At 42.5% G+C, this 18141-nt stretch overlaps 1 long non-coding RNA gene across 1 annotated transcript; it reads right to left on the reverse strand.

Annotated features, from left to right (window-relative positions):
• Window positions 1-2316: 2316 nt before the first annotated feature.
• Window positions 2317-10603, reverse strand: LOC109255888 (uncharacterized). The gene is made up of 3 exons (XR_002075401.2): window positions 10497-10603; window positions 10271-10402; window positions 2317-2475 (listed from the first exon to the last, which is right to left on the reverse strand). It is a non-coding gene; the product is annotated as an uncharacterized LOC109255888 (long non-coding RNA).
• Between the last annotated feature and the right edge of the window lie 7538 nt (window positions 10604-18141).

Raw genomic sequence — 18141 nt, forward strand, 5'->3', positions numbered from 1 at the left:
TGAGCCACCCAGGCACCCCATGTTGTACACTTTAAATATATGCAATTGTATTTATCAGTTATACCTCAATAAAGCTGGGGGTGGTGGTGGTGAGTCGCTTTAAACAAAGTTACTCATTTGGACATTAGGCATTTCATGCTGCCTGCCTCCATTTCTGCTTCCCTCCCTAAAAAGGTGATTAGGAATGTGGGGGTTGGAGTGAGGTTTGAATATCCTCGTGGCAATGGGGCACAGGTGGCCTTTAGTTAATACATTTGGTATGCCTTTCATCTAGAATATTTCCTGCAACCATTCTCTCTTGTATGATGTTTGCTTCTTGGTTCTTTGTGCTATCTATAGCACGATGCACTTGACTTGTTTTTGCCATGGAAAATATCAGAATTATAAATATTTTTAGTTGTATAGGTAAAAAGCCATATTTTGGTACTTAAAAATTTCTGGTCAGAAGTATTTGCATGCTGCATACTGTTTATTGTATCTTATGAAATGGAAACTTGATGTTAATTCCTGATCTCAGAATCATGTACTTGGATGTGATCACAGGCACTGATTCTACAGAAACGATCACTTAAACTGTTATTTGGGATTATCTAAACTTGTTTAAAAGGAAAGAAAGGAATCAGCCGCTATTTTGGAGATTACCCTGATGATGAATTTTACTTTTTGAATTTTTTCTTATTTGGGGGGAAAAAAGAGTTTCAGAATATGCTGCTATTGATAACTACTCACAAACCCATTTATGATCAAAGATGTAGCAGAAAACAATTTTTTTTTTTGTTCTGGTCAGCATTGTCTGTCTAGGTAAATATATTGATTTCCAATATAATGACATTTTAAAAATGTAAATCATTGTAAATATAAATGTAAATAATTTGTGAAATGTAAATAAATGTAAAATAATTTATTCTTTTAAGATACATGCTCCCCTTAATGACATTCAAAAGAAGTCAGATGTGAGGGATGTGTACTGATGCAGAGACAAGGTATGAAGTTCCTGTAATCCACATCATGTCTGTTTCAATGGGGCTTTGAGAACCAACTGAAACCATATCATTTTCCGTCATAAGGGCAAGCAAAACTATAAAGAAGGCAACTAAATCTTGGTCCAGAAACAGATAACTACCAGGGCACTTGGGTGGTTCTTCAGCTCATGGTTTCGGTTCAGGTCATGATCTAAGGGTTCATGAGGGCGAGCCCCACGTAGGGCTCTGTGCTGACATTGGGGAGTCTGCTTGGGATTCTCTCTCTCTCTCTCTCTCTCTCTCTCTCTCTCTCTCTCTCTCCGCCCCTCCCCTGATCATGCACGGGCGTTCTCCCTGTCTGTCTTAAAGTCAATAAATAAACATTAAAAAGGTAAAGAAAAGGATAACTACCCACTGACAGCCCCCTCCATCCCAAACCTCAGGACTCTTCTTTCCTTGGGACCACATAAAGGGCGATTGTGGTACTCTCCTAAAAAAATATATATATATATGTGTGTGTGTGTTGAGTAAATACATGTGCTGAATCTTGGCTGTGCCTTGTGGGGAGGGAGAGGCTGGAAAGGAGCAAGGGGGCCGAGGAGAGAGCGGACCGGGGCACAGACCTGTGAGTGACGGGGTCACTTCGGAATTGGATTCTCTAGACCCAGCTGCCCCAGCAGGTACCACTTGGATCACAGAACAACCACCCCAACAAACCCTTTTTTAATTCCTGACTCTTACAATTTTAAGCAAAATAAAGCCAGTACTTTTTTGGGGCAGCTTGCTGCCCCATTCCCGCCAAAACGGTGGTGATGGGGTATCATTCTGATTCTAGCAACAAAGCAGCTGAGGCTAGCACTTGAAGTAATTTACCTAAGGAGGGGGGCTTAGGGCTTGTACCCAGACAGTTGAATTTCCAGGCTTATTATTGTGCTTACCCCAAACCTAGACTAATGGTTCTCAACTGGGGATGACTCTGCCCGCCCCCCCTCCCCAGCCCCCTGCCAGGGACACCAGGCAATGTCTACAGGTATGTATGGTTATCACATGGTGGGGGGGAAACTCCTGGCATCAGGTGGGTGTGGGCAGGGATGCTGCTCAACACCTCGAAGTGCCCAGGATGCCCCCACCATGGAGAACCACCCAGCACCAAGTGTCAATAGCACTGAGTCTGGGAAAGCCTTCTCTAGACCTCAGAGTCTGGTTATTCTGCTTACGAGATGCTCTGTATCACGCACTGGCTGCGTGCAGGTCTGGAGTAAAGATCCCTTCCTGAAGTGTAGCACCCAGCTCCAGGAAGGCTGTCCTAGTCAGCTTGAGCTGACGTAATAAAATACTACAGACTCGGGGAGGGGGCGGTGTAGACCACAGACCTTTATTTTCTCACAGTTCTGGAGGCTGGGAAGTTCAAGAGTAAGGCCCAGCAGGGTCAGGTTCTGGCAACTACTCTCCTCCTGGCTGGCAAACAGCTGCGTCCTGCTTCCTGTGTCCTTACGTGGTAGTGGGCGGGGGGCTGGGGAGAGAGAGAGAAAGAGAGAGAGACAGAGAGGTGAGGAGGGGAGGGGCAGAAAGAGGGAGAGAGAGAGAATCCCAAGCAGACTCTGCACTCTCTGCATGGAGCCCTACGTGGGGCTCTAACCCCCCAACCGTGAGATCATAACCAGAGCCAAAACCATGATTCCGACTTTCAACAGACTGAGCCACCCAGGTGCCCTCATCGATCGCTTTTGACACCGTATGTGTGGGTTTTTCCCCCCACACTGGCCAATTCTCTGACACCAGCTGGGCATCCTATGATTCAATCCCCCCACCATCTATCTGGAGTTAGTGGGAGATCCCATCAGTTGAGGGCTCGGTCCCACCAGACTGCCCCCCCCCCCCCTTCAGGTGCCAACCATGTCTGGGTCTCTGACCAACCGGCTGTGAGTAGCAGGTTTCCACAACTCCTCGGGTTGATAATTTGCAATCCCAAACTCACAGAACTCAGGAAAACAGTCTACTAACTAGATTGATTACCTGTTTGATATAAGAGGATACAAGTCAGCAACGGCCAGGTGGAAGAGACACATGGGGCCAAGTTTGGAGAGGGGTCGGGCCTCTGCGCCCCGTCCAGACAGACACCCTGCCCTCCGAAAACGCCTTCGGGTCAGAGCTTTTGTTAGGTAGGCACGGTTGATTAAATCATTGACCATTAGTGCTGAGCTCAATTTCCAGTCCTTCTTCCCACGTAGGCCATGAGGGGGTGGGGCTGAAAGTTCGAAGCCTCTAAATTACTTTCGTTCCGTGGCAACCGGCTCCCCCATCCTTAGGGGCTTTCCAAAAGTCACTTCGTTAACACAAACTCAGGCACTGTTGAGTTTAAAAAGGGGCTTGTTATGAATAATGAAAGGAAATTACAGGATTTTAGGAGCTACGAGCTCTGCGTCAGGGACTGGGGACAAGACCAAATATATATATTATTATATTTATAATATAAATATATATAACTATATAAATATATATTTTTATTTATATATAGTATATATAATATATACTATAAATAAATAAAAATATATATTATATGCAATATCACCTTCCAACGGCCCCATCTCTGAATACCATTACATTGGGGTACAAGACTTCAACTTGAGAAATTTGGGGGACACATTCCATCTATAACATGGGTACCCCACCCCCCCAGTTGGTGCTTCAGCTAAGTTCTTACGTGGCTGTTCTACTAGCCTATGACTCCCCGTGGTTTTTACTTCTGGTGTTTATGATTTCCCTCTCAGTGGACTCTCCATTTTATTTCTTGTGCAGGAGGATAGTTTGGGGACTACTTGGCTTCCAATTCATTAGAAGAAAAAGACTTTTTAAAGTTTATTTATTTATTTTGAGAGACAGGAGAGGGGCAGAGAGAGAAGGAAAGAGAGAGAGAATCCCAAGCAGGCTCTACTCTGTCAGCCTGGAGCCCAATGGGGGCTTGATCCCATGAACTGTGAGATCATGACCTAAGCCAAAGTTAGACACTTAACTGACAGCCACCCAGGCACCCCAGAAGAAAAAGATTTTAAACGCAAGCAATTTCAGAAAATTGGTGAGTGCCTGTGAGATGAATTATGTTAATTATGAAACCCAAATCCCAGGGCTTTAATTTATTTTTATTTATTTATTTTTAAGTAGGCTTCACATCCAACGTGGGGCTTGAGCTCACAACCTGAGCTGAGATCAAGAATTGGATGCTTAACAACAAACAACAACAACAACAAAGAGTTGGACTCTTAACTGACTGAGCCACCCAGGCACCCCCAAATCACAGGGTTTTTAATGGACATAGAATTTACATAATTACAAGCATAGCATTGCAATGATATTGACCGATGCTTTTATCTCGGTAACCCACATTCCTTCCAAGATTCGGACCATTTCCATCACTCCAGAAATGTCCTATGTGTCCTTCCCAAATCAACACAACAGGGTTGTAACCATTGTTGTGTTGTTGTAACCATTGTTCTGACACTCATTACGATGCACAAAATTGTCTGTTCCTGAATGTCTGATATGTAGAAGTATACAGAGTGTGTTCGTTGGTGTCTGGCATCTTTCGCTCAAAATAAGGTTTCTGAAGTTCAGCCATGTTCTGTGTATCAGCAGTTCACTCCTTCTTCGTTGTTGAGTAACATTTCATTGTACAAATGGAGCTCAGTTTGCTTATCCTGTTGGAAAAGAAACAACGACCCTGAATGGAGTCATTTGCTCCCACGATGGCAAGCCAAGACATGATGGCAGCCTCAACCTCCCCAAAACGTGATTTTTGAACAGTCAACCTGAAAGGTCCTGATCAGTGCTAATGAGGTAATGCATGAACTAAGATCCCTTCTATTTCCTCTTCCTCTTCTGTAGAATGAATGGGGCTTAGCCTGAAACTTTTTTTTTTTTTTTTAGAGAAAGAGACCACAAACAAGGAAGAAGGGCAGAGGGAGATACAGTCTCAAGCAGGGCTGGATCCCACGACCGTGAGATCGTGACCTGAGCAGAAACCAAGAGACCAAGAGTTAGACACTTAACGGACTGAGTCACCAAGGTGCCCCTGAAACAGTCTTTTCTTTTGTTTTGTAGTAACTTCTTTGCTCCACTCTCTCGCTCAGAAAAACTTTGTCTTATACCATTCCATAGAGTGTCATTTTCTGGAAGGGATGCTCCCGAACTGATGGATTGTTAAATTTATTCCATTGAATTTTTGTTCTTTAAAAATCTGTTTCCTAGTTGACGGACATTTGGGTTGTTTCCCAGTTTTGCTTATTATGAATAATGCGGCTACAAACAGCACTGGGCACCTGTCGGTTAACACATGTTCATCGTTATCAGGGAAACACCTAGAAGTGAACTGATTAGTTACAGTGTTGGTACACAGTTAATTTTACAAGGCTCTTACCATATATATATTTTTAAATAGCAATATAAAAATCAAAATAGAAACAGAAACTTGAAAACACATACGTGTGTTTGCACATCAGTTACAAAACGTGGTACCCATGTTACCATTTTTATGCAACCACATGATAATTCAATATATCTCGCTAAAAAAAATTTTTTTTAATCTTGTAAAATGTACCTAATATTTAACATCTTAATCGTGTTAAAGTGTGCAGTGCAAGGGCATTAGGTACATTCACATTGTTGTGTTACCATTCACCATTACTCATCTGCAGGACTTTTTTTTAAATTTTATTTTTTATTTTTTAAAATTTACATCCAAATTAGTTAACATACACTGCAACAATGATTTCAGGAGTAGATTCCTTAATGCCCCTGACCCATTTAGCCCATCCTCCCTCCCACAACCCCTCCAGTAACCCTCAGTTTGTTCTCCATATTTATGAGTCTCTTCTGTTTTGTCCCCCTCCCTGTTTTTATATTATTTTTGCTTCCCTTCCCTTGTGTTCATCTGTTCTGTGTCTTTTTTTTTTTTAAATTTTTTCTAACGTTTATTTATTTTTGAGACAGAGAGAGATAGAGCATGAACGGGGTGGGTCAGAGAGAGAGGGAGACACAGAATCTGAAACAGGCTCCAGGCTCTGAGCTGTCAGCACAGAGCCCGATGCGGGGCTCAAACCCACAAACTACGAGATTGTGACCTGAGCTGAAGTCGGAGGCTTAGCCGACTGAGCCACCCAGGCACCCCTGTTCTGTGTCTTAAAGTCCTCGTATGAGTGAGGTCATATGATATTTGTCTTTCTCTGACTGACTAATTTTGCTTAGCATAATCCCCTCCAGTTCCATCCATGTAGTTGCAAATGGCAAGATTTCATTCTTTTTGATTGCCGAGTAATACTCCATTGTATATACAGACCACATCTTCTTTATCCATTCATCCGTCGATGGACATTTGGGCTCTTTCCATACTATGGCTATTGCCGATAGGGCTGCTATAAACATTGGGGTGCATGTGTCCCTTCAAAACAGCACACCCGTATCCCTTGGATAAATGCCTAGTAGTGCAATTGGTGGGTCATAGGGTAGTTCTATTTTTAGTTTTTTGAGGAACCTCCATACTATTTTCCAGAGTGGCTGCACCAGTTTGCATTCCCACCGCAGGACTGTTTTAATTCTGCCCCCCTTCGCATTTATATTTCTTTTTCTGGTAGCATGAACTTTTTGGGAATGACCTAGAAACTGTGAAAGCCTGAAAGTGATTTTGAACAGCTTTTCTTCTTTTTGAGTGTTTTTTTGGAACTCTCTCTTTTTTCCTTTTCAGCATTTCTCTGTAAGTTTATCTCCCTCTTTCTCTCTTTTTAAGTAGGCTTCACGCCCAGTGCAGAGCCCAACGCGGGGCATGAACTCAAGACCTTGGGGTCAAGACCCGACCAGAGATCAAGAGTTAGATGCTTAACCGACTGAGCCACCCAGGCACCCCCAGAACTCTAACATATTCTGTCCATTTGTTGTTTTTTCTCTTTCACCTGCCTATCTCTGATTCAGATGTTCTGGAGAAAATTGAACACGTGTTATAACTATTCCAGGTTTGTGAGACATACCTGCAAGGGGGCTGTTTCTCAGCATCATCTCAAAAGCTTTAAATAACACTGAGCCTTAGGACCATCTGAGACTGACTGCATTGGAATTTCTAGATGTGAGGCCCAATAATATGTATTTTAACAATATTGGCATATGGTAGGCAGAATTGAAGACTAACCCCAATGACCCCTGCCCTTATATAACTTCCTTCCCTGTGAAAAGGACAGGATATCACTTCCATGATTACGTTATACAGCAAAAGGGATTTTGCAGGTTTTACTTAGTTGACTTTGAGTTAATCAAAAGAGATTATTCGGGTGGGCCTGGGCTTTTTATACAAACTCTTCTTTTTTTAAAATTTTTTAAATGTTTATTTATTTTTGAGAGAAAGAAAGAGTGTGAGCGGGGGAGGGGCAGAAAGAGAAGGAGACACAGAATCCGAAGCAGGCTCCAGGATTCAAGCTGTCAGCACAGAGCCCAATGTGGGGCTTGAACCCACAAACTGTGAGATCATGACCTGAGCCAAAGTTGGATGCTTAACTGACTGAGCCACCCCAGGCGCCCCTACACAAACTCTAACTCTGGATCTAGAAGTCAGAGGTGGAGAACGTTAGAGGCCAGAGATTCACAACTGGAGAAGGAGTCAGCCTGTCCTTGCTGGCTTTGAAGATGGAGGGAATCCTGTGGCAAGAGCCTGCGCACATCTTCGAGCTGAGAGTGACTCCTGGCCAGTGATAAGTGAGAAAGTGGAGACCTCAATCCTCCAACTGCAAGGAACTAAATTGTGACAACAACACAAATGAACTTGGACATGATTCTTCTCTAGTCCAGCCTCCAGGTGAGAACACAGCTTGTGAACACCTCCATTGTGAAACGCTGAGCACAGAATCCCACGGAGCCTTGTCTGGACTGCCCCCTCTATGGACACCGTGAGCTAATAAATGAGTGTTGTTTTAAACCACTAAGTTTGTGGCAATTCATTACATAGTTCTAGGTGACTAATAAACCTACTTATTTCTATCTGGTGAACCTGTTGATTGGGGTCACTTGTTCTGAGAATTTTACACTGTGTGGATGTAGCACATTTTGTCTGTCCATTCATCAATTGATGGGCGTTGGATTATTTCCACTTTTTAGTTATTATGAACAATCTGCTACAGACATCTGTATGAAAGCATTAATTAGTTTCGTATATATTAGCAAATTCACTTCAGATGTTCTTTGACTGACTATATAAGTTATGTTTCCTGAATTTGAACCTGCCCTACTGTCTTACCAATTCTTTCCTTAATGAATGAACTGAATAAACTCTTTGGTGCATGTTCATTTTATTTGCATAAAGACTGTGGTTTATATTTTTTGAACTTCACTAAAGGCCAGAGGTTTTCTGTAGCTTTTGGCTAACAACTAGGGCTATCCTTCTGGGTTCCTGTAATTGCTTCCTCCTCTGGCCTGTGAGAGCTGTGGCTAGCCCTGGGGATCCACATCTTTCCTGGTGGGTTCCCCTGACCCTCTCTACATTGTTGAACATGGTCCCTTTACCGATCACAGTGAGTGTGCTGTTTGTTTTCAGGCCGGACCTGACTGATACTGTAGAGGCAGGGAGCATTATGGGATATAGTTCCCTATATCCCCGGCAGATACATAGTAGTACATAGCAGGTCCTCATTAGACCTTTGTAGAATGAAGAAACCAAAGGGCACATTCAGGCACTCAAGTTGCAGGTTCTTAAAGGTTTCTTATGTATCTGCTGCTATGAATTGGCAATGTTGATTAACTGTAGGTTAAGAAATCCCTATACCTTTCTGTTTCAGAAAATTGCTTACTGCAAGGAGCAACCCCTCACCATATGACATAGATAAGACTCACAGATGTCCCCCTCATTTATCTGTAGTAAGGCCAGACACAGACCCTCCAAACCCTCGTTCTTTGCCTCAGAAGTGCTCAGCTGAACTGCTTGTCCCTGCTGATCCATTGAAGCACAATGCTTGCTAACCAAACTTTGGTTAAGCTCCTCTAGAGTAAAACTTCCTCTGATCCAATATCCCCTTTCACTGCCTTTTCATCCCACCTTCCCAGTGCTAGAAAGCTCAGTTCTTTCTAGCATTGTTTATTTCTTTCTACAAAAGAAAAAAAATTTCCTCCTTAAATCTTGAGATGCTTGAAGACTTTATACTCATGGTGTTCTCTTCTTGCAACAGTCCTCCTGACCAATTTCAATTATCTTTCCCTACTCCCTTGTAAGACTCCTTTTGAATAAAGTCTCTCCTTACTGAGTCTGGATTTGCTTTTTATTGGACAGAGTAATGGCCGGACATACATGGTGCAGGGGAGGAAACAATTGCTCTACGCTGTTTGGGGAATTATTACTAGTGGTTTTAATTATATACATTAGTTGGAATTCTTATCTCTTAGAAATCTTACTTTCTTAGTGAAAACTAAAAAGCAAGCAGTTATGAACTTTTATATACCAACATCTTATAGATTGGCAAATTCATGAATATACTATTTCATTATTTCTAGAAGCATCTATTTTCTACAATTTTCAACGTGGCACAAGACATGTTTACTAACAGACTCCAAAATTCTTTCATTTAAATAGGAAGCCAAAAGCAGGTACTGATTTGTAAATAATCTAGATATTCAATTAATACCCATCATTTCACTTAAAAATTTAAATGTTTATTTATTTTTGAAGGAGAGAGAAACAGAGCATGATCAGGGGAGGAGCAGAGAGAGAGAGGGAGACACAGAATCCAAAGCAGGCTCCAGGCTCCAAGCTGCCAGCACAGAGCCTGACACGGGGCTTGAACTCACAAGCCATGAGATCATGACCTGAGCCAAAGTCGGATGCTTAGCCATGCTTAGCCGACTGAGCCACCCAGGCACCCCAATCGTTCCACTTTTACTTGGTAGAACTGTAAGATTTAAAGGTACCAAAAATATTTTGGAAACTATTTTAAAGTGGACACACTTTAGGGGTGCTTGGGTGGCTCAGTTGGTTGAGCGTCTGACTTTGGCTCAGGTCATGATCTCACTATTTGTGTGTTTGAGCCCCCCCATCGGGCTCTGCTGACAGCTTCCAGGGCCTGGAGTCTGCTTCAGATTCTGTGTCTCCCTCTCTCTCTCTCTGCCCCTCCCCCACTCATGCTTTCTCTCTCTCTCTCTCTCTCAAAAATTAATAACCTTTAAAAAAATTTCAAGTACACACACTTATTAAACATAATCATTGTTGAAAAGTTCATTTATAAACTTTCATCTCACATTTCTTTAATTCAGTTGTTCTTAACAATTATGTTTAGATGACTTACCGAAACTTCATTAAACACTGAACAAAGCTGGGGCTGCGGGCTGGCTCAGTTGGTGGAGCATGTGACTCTTGATCTCTGGGTCCTGAATTTGGGCCCCACGTTGAGTGTGGAGATGACTTAAATAAATAAAAACTTAAAACAAAATTAAACAAAGTTAACCATCATCTTAAGTTATTTTTCTTGCTGACAATTTTTGTTACATATCTATATTAGGCAAGCATCAAACCTTATAGGGTTGGAGCCCTCCCAGGGCCTTATGAAAGGCTATATGCATATGAGGAGGAGGGTGTGGATGTTATGTGTGTTTTCAGTTTGTGTTTGAGCCTGGGAGTCCAGATGGCAGTTCAAGCTAAAGAAAGCCCAGGCATGTCTGGGCTTGTCTCCAGAGTCACGGAGCACCATCTATCTAGGCTTATTTGCATAACAATAATGAAGAGTCCTTCCAGTATAGAGGTGATTTTAAGGGAGAAAAGAACCATACAACTGGAATATGATCTTGGGGTAGGAGAAAAGAAGTGTCTGCCCCAGATCTGCCAGCATGGATTTTTGCCTTCTCTGGAGTCTTGTATGATCCCAGTGGGGAACAGGTGGAGAGTGAAAAAAGAAATTAACGGATCAGTTTTTGCTAAGGCTGAACAAGCCTGCCACCTTCTCCTAGAACCCAGTGTTGTGGGGGAGGTCTCACTGATAGCTTTAAGCTTCAGGGGCTTTAGTTAAAGGTCTTAATGCCTCTGGACCTTGATGTGCTCACCAAGAAACTGATAGTGTCACAGGTGCATTTCGGTCCCTGAACACATGCCAAACCCCCAGATGCAAAGAAATGCAGAATGTGGGACTCTGGTGTCTTGCATCATACCGAAGGATGTGGTTGCCCCAAGGGGGGAAATCTGAGCTATCTTTGTTCAAATAGTTTCATTTAGGTCCTAGGGCTGATGAGGTCTGGGGGAAATTCAGGTTAGACACACAAACTGGCATGGTCTTTGAGTCAGTATTTGGTGAATTTGAAAAAGATACAGTTTTTCCTTCTCAGATTGACAGACTCTCTGGCTTTGTCATCCTCCGTCCAAAGGGGCACACAGAGAATGTTGAAATCCGGGACTCCTGGCTGGCTCGGCTGGTGGAGCACATGACTGGATCTCGGGATTGGGAGTTCGAGGCCCACGTTGGGTGTAGAGATTTTACTTAGAAACAAAATGTTGACAACCACCATCACCACCACCACCAAAGAGAATGCTGGAGTCATGACTTCCTAATGTGGATGGGCCTCAGCCAGTTAAAACCTGAGTGGAACAGAAAGATGGAGGAAAAAGAAATTCCTCCTGCATGACTGCCTTTGAGCCTGGATGTTTTTGTTCATGCCTTCATACTCAAACAGGAAGCCTGGTTCTTTGGATGGGTGTGAGCCTGTGGGACTTTGGACTATTTTATACCATTGATACTCCGTGGTCTCCAGCTTGCCCACTGCAGCTCTTAAGACTTGTGGAACACCACGATTACGTAAGCTAATTCCTCATAATAAATCTCTCCCTCTATTTTTGTGCATCCCATTGATTCTGTTTCTCTGAAGAATGGTTACTAATGCAACCACTAATCTATTTTCTGTCTCTACATGTTTTTCTATCATGGATATTCCATAGAAACAGAATCCCATAAAATGGAATCACAAAGTAGAATCATTTTGCGTCTGACTTCTCTCACTTGGTGTGGTCTTTCTAAGGTTCATTCATGGTGTAACATGTATCAGTGCTTCATTCCTTAACTGCCAAATAATATTCCATCATATCAATACCACATTTGTTTATCCATTCGTCTGTTGATGGACATTTGGGTTGTTTCAACTTGGGGCTATTTTGAATAATGTTGTAGTGAACATCTGTGTACAAGCTTTGTGAGGATGTATGTTTTTATTTCTGTTGGGTACATACCTAGGAGTGAAACTGCTAGGTCATGTGGCAGCTCTATGTTACTTTTTGAGGAACGGCTGGGCAGTTTTCCCCAGACGCTAACCCATTTTAGAATCTCACCAGCGATGTATGAGGGTTCCTTTGTTAGTCAAGGTCAGGGTTCTCCAGAGAAACAGCCAACAGGAGATACACATCTGTAAAGAGGTAGAGTATGAGGAATTGGCTCACAAGTGTATGCCCCCCGATCTGCCACTTGTGCACATGCTCGAGGCCGAAGAGAGCTTGGTGAGTTGGTGTAATTCGAGTCCAAGTCAAAGGCCTGAGAACCAGGGGAGCTGATGGACATCACAGTCCAAGGGCAGGAGAAGACCAATGTCCCAGCTCAATGTCCTAGCTCCCTTTCTCTGCTTTCAGTCTATTCAGGCCCTTGGTGGGTTGGATGAGGCCCACCCTCATCAGGGAGGGTAGTGCTTTCTTCTCAGTTTACAAATTCAAATATTAAGCTCTTCCAGAAACACCCTCACAGACATACCCTGACCTCATGCCTAACCAGGTGTGTGGGTCATGTGGACACCTGAAGTTAAACATCCTGGTTCCAATTGTCCTCCATCCTTGCCAGCATTTTTTATTGTCTGCCTTTTTGATTACAGTCATCCTGGGGGTGTGTAGTGCTATCTCATTGTGGTCACGACTCATACTTCCCTCACAACTAATGATGTTGAGTCTTCCTTTTTTCTTTTCTTTCACCAATATTTATCCTTTTTTTTAAAAAATTTTTTTAACGTTTTTATTTATGTTTGAGACAGAGAGAGACAGAGCATGAACGGGGGAGGGGCAGAGAGAGAGGGAGACACAGAATCGGAAGCAGGCTCCAGGCTCTGAGCCATCAGCCCAGAGCCCGACGCGGGGCTCGAACTCACGGACCGCGAGATTGTGACCTGAGCTGAAGTCGGACGCTTCACCGACTGAGCCACCCAGGCGCCCCACCAATATTTATCCTTTTTTTCCCTATCATTATTATCCTTATTTGCCTGCCAAACCACAGATACTCTAATGCCTGAAGTAAACAAGGCTACCCTGGTCCTGATGGACAGTCAGCCAATCTCCCCATGGATAGCTGTTATTTGTAGACAGCACGATGAAGCAAAGTACCAGGGGTGCAGAAAGAGAGAATGTAATCTAGTCTTGGGGTGGGGAGGATTGTGTAGAAGGTTCCTGGAACGATCTCTTAAAACTGCAAGTTCAATCAGGTGCCTCTTCAATTGTTCCCTCTTGCTGAGGCAATAAATCCTTAGTTCTTAGCCTGGTATTCAAAGGTCTGCCTAACTTGCTTCTAGCCTCATTTTCCAGTGCACGATATACCAAGAGCCCTTTCTATATCTGCCATCATGGGGCTCATGTCCTGACATGAGCTTTCAAGTTAGAGTGATACAATTCCTTTCCGAAAGTGGATGACAATGCCTTTGTTTATGAAAACCTCTTGACAAGTCCTGTTATATAGTCTTTGGTGATTGTTGAGCAATATAAAGTTCCCTGGATATCAATAAGGGCAGAATTCAGGTACTCTGCATGATAGAACCAGCAGAATTTTTTTTTTTAAGAGGTGGAAAGTGCAAGAGATGAATGTTGCAACTTTAAATGTTTATTTATTTATTTTGAGAGAGAGCATGAGCAGGGTAGTGGTAGAGAGAGAGGAGAGAATCCCAAGCAGGCTCTGTGCTGCCAGCCCAGAGCCTGACAGAGAACTTGATCTCATGAACTTCAAGATCATGAGGTGAGCTGAAACCAAGAGTTGGATGCCCAACAGACTGAACCACCCAGGCTCCCCATGGAGTCAGCAGAATTTTGAGACAAGGGAGTCAGATCAGAGAAGGGAGCCAAGGGGGGAGGGGAGCAGGAGCTAGTGACAAAGTGGAATCCCAACCATTATGGCAAAGGGGAGGACACGTATGGTTTTCTAGGGTTGCTGTAATGAATAATCACCAACCTTGTGGCATAAAACAACATAAGTTTGCATTCTTATGGTTCTGAAGGTCAGCGTCTGAGATGGGTCTTGCTGGGCCAAAAGAATGAAACTGGGCCCGTAACCTGCAACCATACACAAAAATCAACTCAAAATGGATTAAAGCCTTGAACAGCCTTGACACCAAAGGCAAAGGCAACAAAAGCAAAAGGAAGCCAATGGGACTATCTCAAGGTAAAAAGCTTCTGCACAGAAAAGGAAACCATCAACAAAAATGAAATGGCAACCTAGCAGATGGGAGAAAAATACTTGTAAACTATATATCTGAAAGGATTAATATTCAAAATATATAAAGAACTCATACAACTCAAGAGTGAAAACAGGAAGTAATCCAATTAAAATATGGGCAGAGGACCTGACTAGACATTTTGCCAAAGAAAACATACAGGTAGTCAATAGGTATGTAAAAGATGCTCAACATCACTCATCATCAGGGAAATCAAAATCAAAACCACCCGAGACACCCCTCACACCTGTCAGAATGGCTATGCTTCCCATACTCAGCTGTGCTGTCCTCTTGAAACTCAGATACACTAGCAAGCAATCTGGAAGGATATATTGCCAAATGGCCAACAGTGGTCCTTTTAAAAGATAGTTCAAGGGAGGGAAAATATCAGGCTTTTATTGTTGTTGTTGTTTTATTTTACTTTATATTCTTCTGCCCTGTTGGGATTTTTTTCCACTGGGCATGTTTTACTTTCGGAAAAATTTTAAAAGCTGCAAATCCAAAAATTCCTGCTAAGACAAGTGTCAAGTACTTTATTCCCTATGTTTTCTTTTAGGAGTTTTATGGTTCCAGGTCTTTAACAGTCTTTAACCCATTTGGAGTTGATTTTGTGTATGGTATAAGACAGGGGTCCAGTTTTATTCTTTTGCACATGGCTGTCCAGTTTTCTCAAAACCAATTGTCTTTTCTGCATTGCATATTTTTGACTCATTTAGCATGGATTAATTCATGTTAATCCATATGCATGGATGTTTTTCTGGACACTATTCTGTTCCATTGATTGATGTGTCTGTTTTCATGCCAATACCTTACTGTTTTGTTGGCTATAGCTTTGTAATATAGTTTGAAATCAGGAAGTATGATGCCTGCAGCATTGTTCTTTTTTTTTTTTCTTGAGATTTCTTTGGTTATGTGGGGTCATTTGTGGTTCCATACAAATTTTAGAATTATTTTTTATATTTCTTTGAAAAATACCATTGTAATTTTTTTTTTCAACGTTTTTTATTTTATTTTTGGGACAGAGAGAGACAGAGCATGAACGGGGGAGGGTCAGAGAGAGAGGGAGACACAGAATCGGAAACAGGCTCCAGGCTCCGAGCCATCAGCCCAGAGCCTGACGCGGGGCTCGAACTCACGGACCGCGAGATCGTGACCTGGCTGAAGTCGGACGCTTAACCGACTGCGCCACCCAGGCGCCCCACCATTGTAATTTTGATAGGGAGTGCACTGAATCTATAAATGGCTTTGGGTAATGTGGACATTTTAATAATATTAATTTTTCCAATCCATCAGCATGGGGTAAGTTGTTTTTGAGCCCTTTTATGATCCTTTGTATTTCTGTGGAACCTGTTGTAATGGCTCCTCTTACATTTCTGATTTTATTTATTTTAGTCTTCTCTCTCTCTCTCTCTCTCCCTCTCTCTCTCTTTTTCCTGGTGAATCTAGCTGCAAGTATTTTGTTTACTTTTCAAAGAGCTAGCTCTTAATTTCAATGATAGTTCTCTTGTTTAATGAGTCATTGTTAACCCTTCCACTTGTAGGATACATTGAGTAGTGCTGCTGTGAGCATGGGTGTACTAAATTTAAACATTTACATCTCATTGACATCATCTTGTATGCCCTGGTGAGATCACCTTGGAAGCTAGGATTTTACAAGTCCACTGCTTGAACTTTTGACACTGAAGCAATTTTTATTGCTGTATTTTTTACTAATGAACTTTATTTTTAAGAACAGTTTTTGGTTTACAAGACAACTGAAAAGAGAATATAGGTTTTTTTTATATACTTCCATGCACACCATTTTTCTATTTTTAACATCTTACATTAGTGTAGTACCTTGCTATACAACTCATGAACCAATACTGATATATTATTTTAACTAAATCCCACAGTTGATTCAGATTTCTTTGCTTTTCCTCTCATATATCTTTTTTCTGCCCAGGATCCCATCCACAATTCCCAAGTACACTTGGTCATCACATCTCCTAAGGTTCCTCTGGGCTGCAACAGTTTCCCAGACTTTCTTTGTCTTTGATGACTTTTAACATTCTGAAGAGGACTGGTCAGGCATTTTATAGGATGCCTCCCTCTTGGAATTTATCTGATGTTTTTCTCACGGTTAGACTGGGGTGATGGATTTGGGGAGGAAGACCCCTGAGGTGAAATGTTCTTTTCATCCTATGGTACTCATACTGGGGGCGTGTGCCGTCCCCATGGCTTATCACTCCTGATGTTGGCCTTGGTCACCTGGCTGAGGTGGTGGTCAGATTTTTCCACTGTAAAGCTACTGCTCATCCCTGAACTTTCCATATTGTCTTCTTTGGAAGGAAGTCATTATGTGCAGCCCACACCCATGGAGGGGGAGTTGTGGTCCCCTCCTTTAGGATGGAGTAGCTACATTGTGAAAATTGATAAAGGGAAACCTCACTAAAACGGAGTTGGGAATGTGTGGCACAGGGTTCTCATGCCCTACCACTCCTCACTAATTGCAAATCCAACAGGAAGAGAGGCACCTTGCGCATGGATACAACTTTATTACCCCAGCAGGAAGAAGAAAATTTTCCTCCTCCCCTGGCAACAACACAGCCAGTAAGAGACAAACTAGCTCAGCCAATGAGAAGCAACTTCCTTCAAACTCCCAGGTTGGGGCGTTCCAGTGGTTCAGTCTGTTAAGCCTGGGATTCTTGATTTCTGCATAGGTTATGGTCTTGCGATTGGTGGGATAGAGCCTGGCATGAGGCTCTGCTCTGTCAGTGGAGCCTGCTTGGGATTCTCTTTCCCTCTCTCTGCCCCTCCCATGCTCACATGCCCTCTCTCTCAGAATAAATAAATAAAGTTAAAAAAAAAAAACAACAACAACCTTCCAGGTAACTCTAGTAGACTTTTTGTTTATGACGGTCTTCCCAATTTCCTGCTTTACCTTGTTACAGAGCAGTCCTCTCCTTGGTTTGGCAGAATTGCCTGTGGTTTTGCCATTAGCGTGCTTGTTCTGGATTGTAGTTTTCTGTTATTCCTGAATAAACCCATTTTTTGCTGGTAAAATAACTGGCAGATTTATTTATTTATTTATTTATAATTTATTTAAAAAATTTTTAATATTTATTTATTTTTGAGAGCCAAAGAGAGAGCATGAACAGGGGAGGGGGAGAGAGAGAGAGAGAGAGAGAGAGAGGGAGATACAGAATCTGAAGCAGGCTCCAGGCTCTGTGCTGACAGCACTGAGCCCACTGTAGGGCTGGAACCCATAAACCATGAGATCATGACCTGAGCTGAAGTCAGATGTTTGACTGAGCCACCCAGGCACCCCTATTTTTTTTTTTTTTTTTTTTTGAGAGAGAGAGAGAGAGAATGAGAGAACAAGCACGTGAGAGCAGGGAAGAGGGGCAGAGGGAGAAAAAGAGAGAGAGAGGGAATCCCAAGCAGGCTCTGTGCTCAGCTAGGACCCGGATTTGGGGCTCGATCCCATGACCCTGGCATCATGACTTGAGCTGAAATCAAGAGTCCAATGCTCAATCGACTGAACCACCCAGGTGCCCCTGGCAGTTTTATTTTAAAGGTAAACAACATAAATTATTTGAAATTCTGCACAAAGGTTTTGGCCCTTCCCCACTTACAAATATATTCAATCACCTATTTATATCAATACAGACTCATGGATATTTATTTTATACTTTGAATTATAATCTGATACTATTCTATTTGTTTTATTGCTCAAATT

Source organism: Panthera pardus, unplaced genomic scaffold, assembly GCF_024362965.1.
Source record: "Panthera pardus isolate Hobbes unplaced genomic scaffold, ASM2436296v1 HiC_scaffold_8, whole genome shotgun sequence".
NCBI lineage: Eukaryota > Metazoa > Chordata > Mammalia > Carnivora > Felidae > Panthera > Panthera pardus.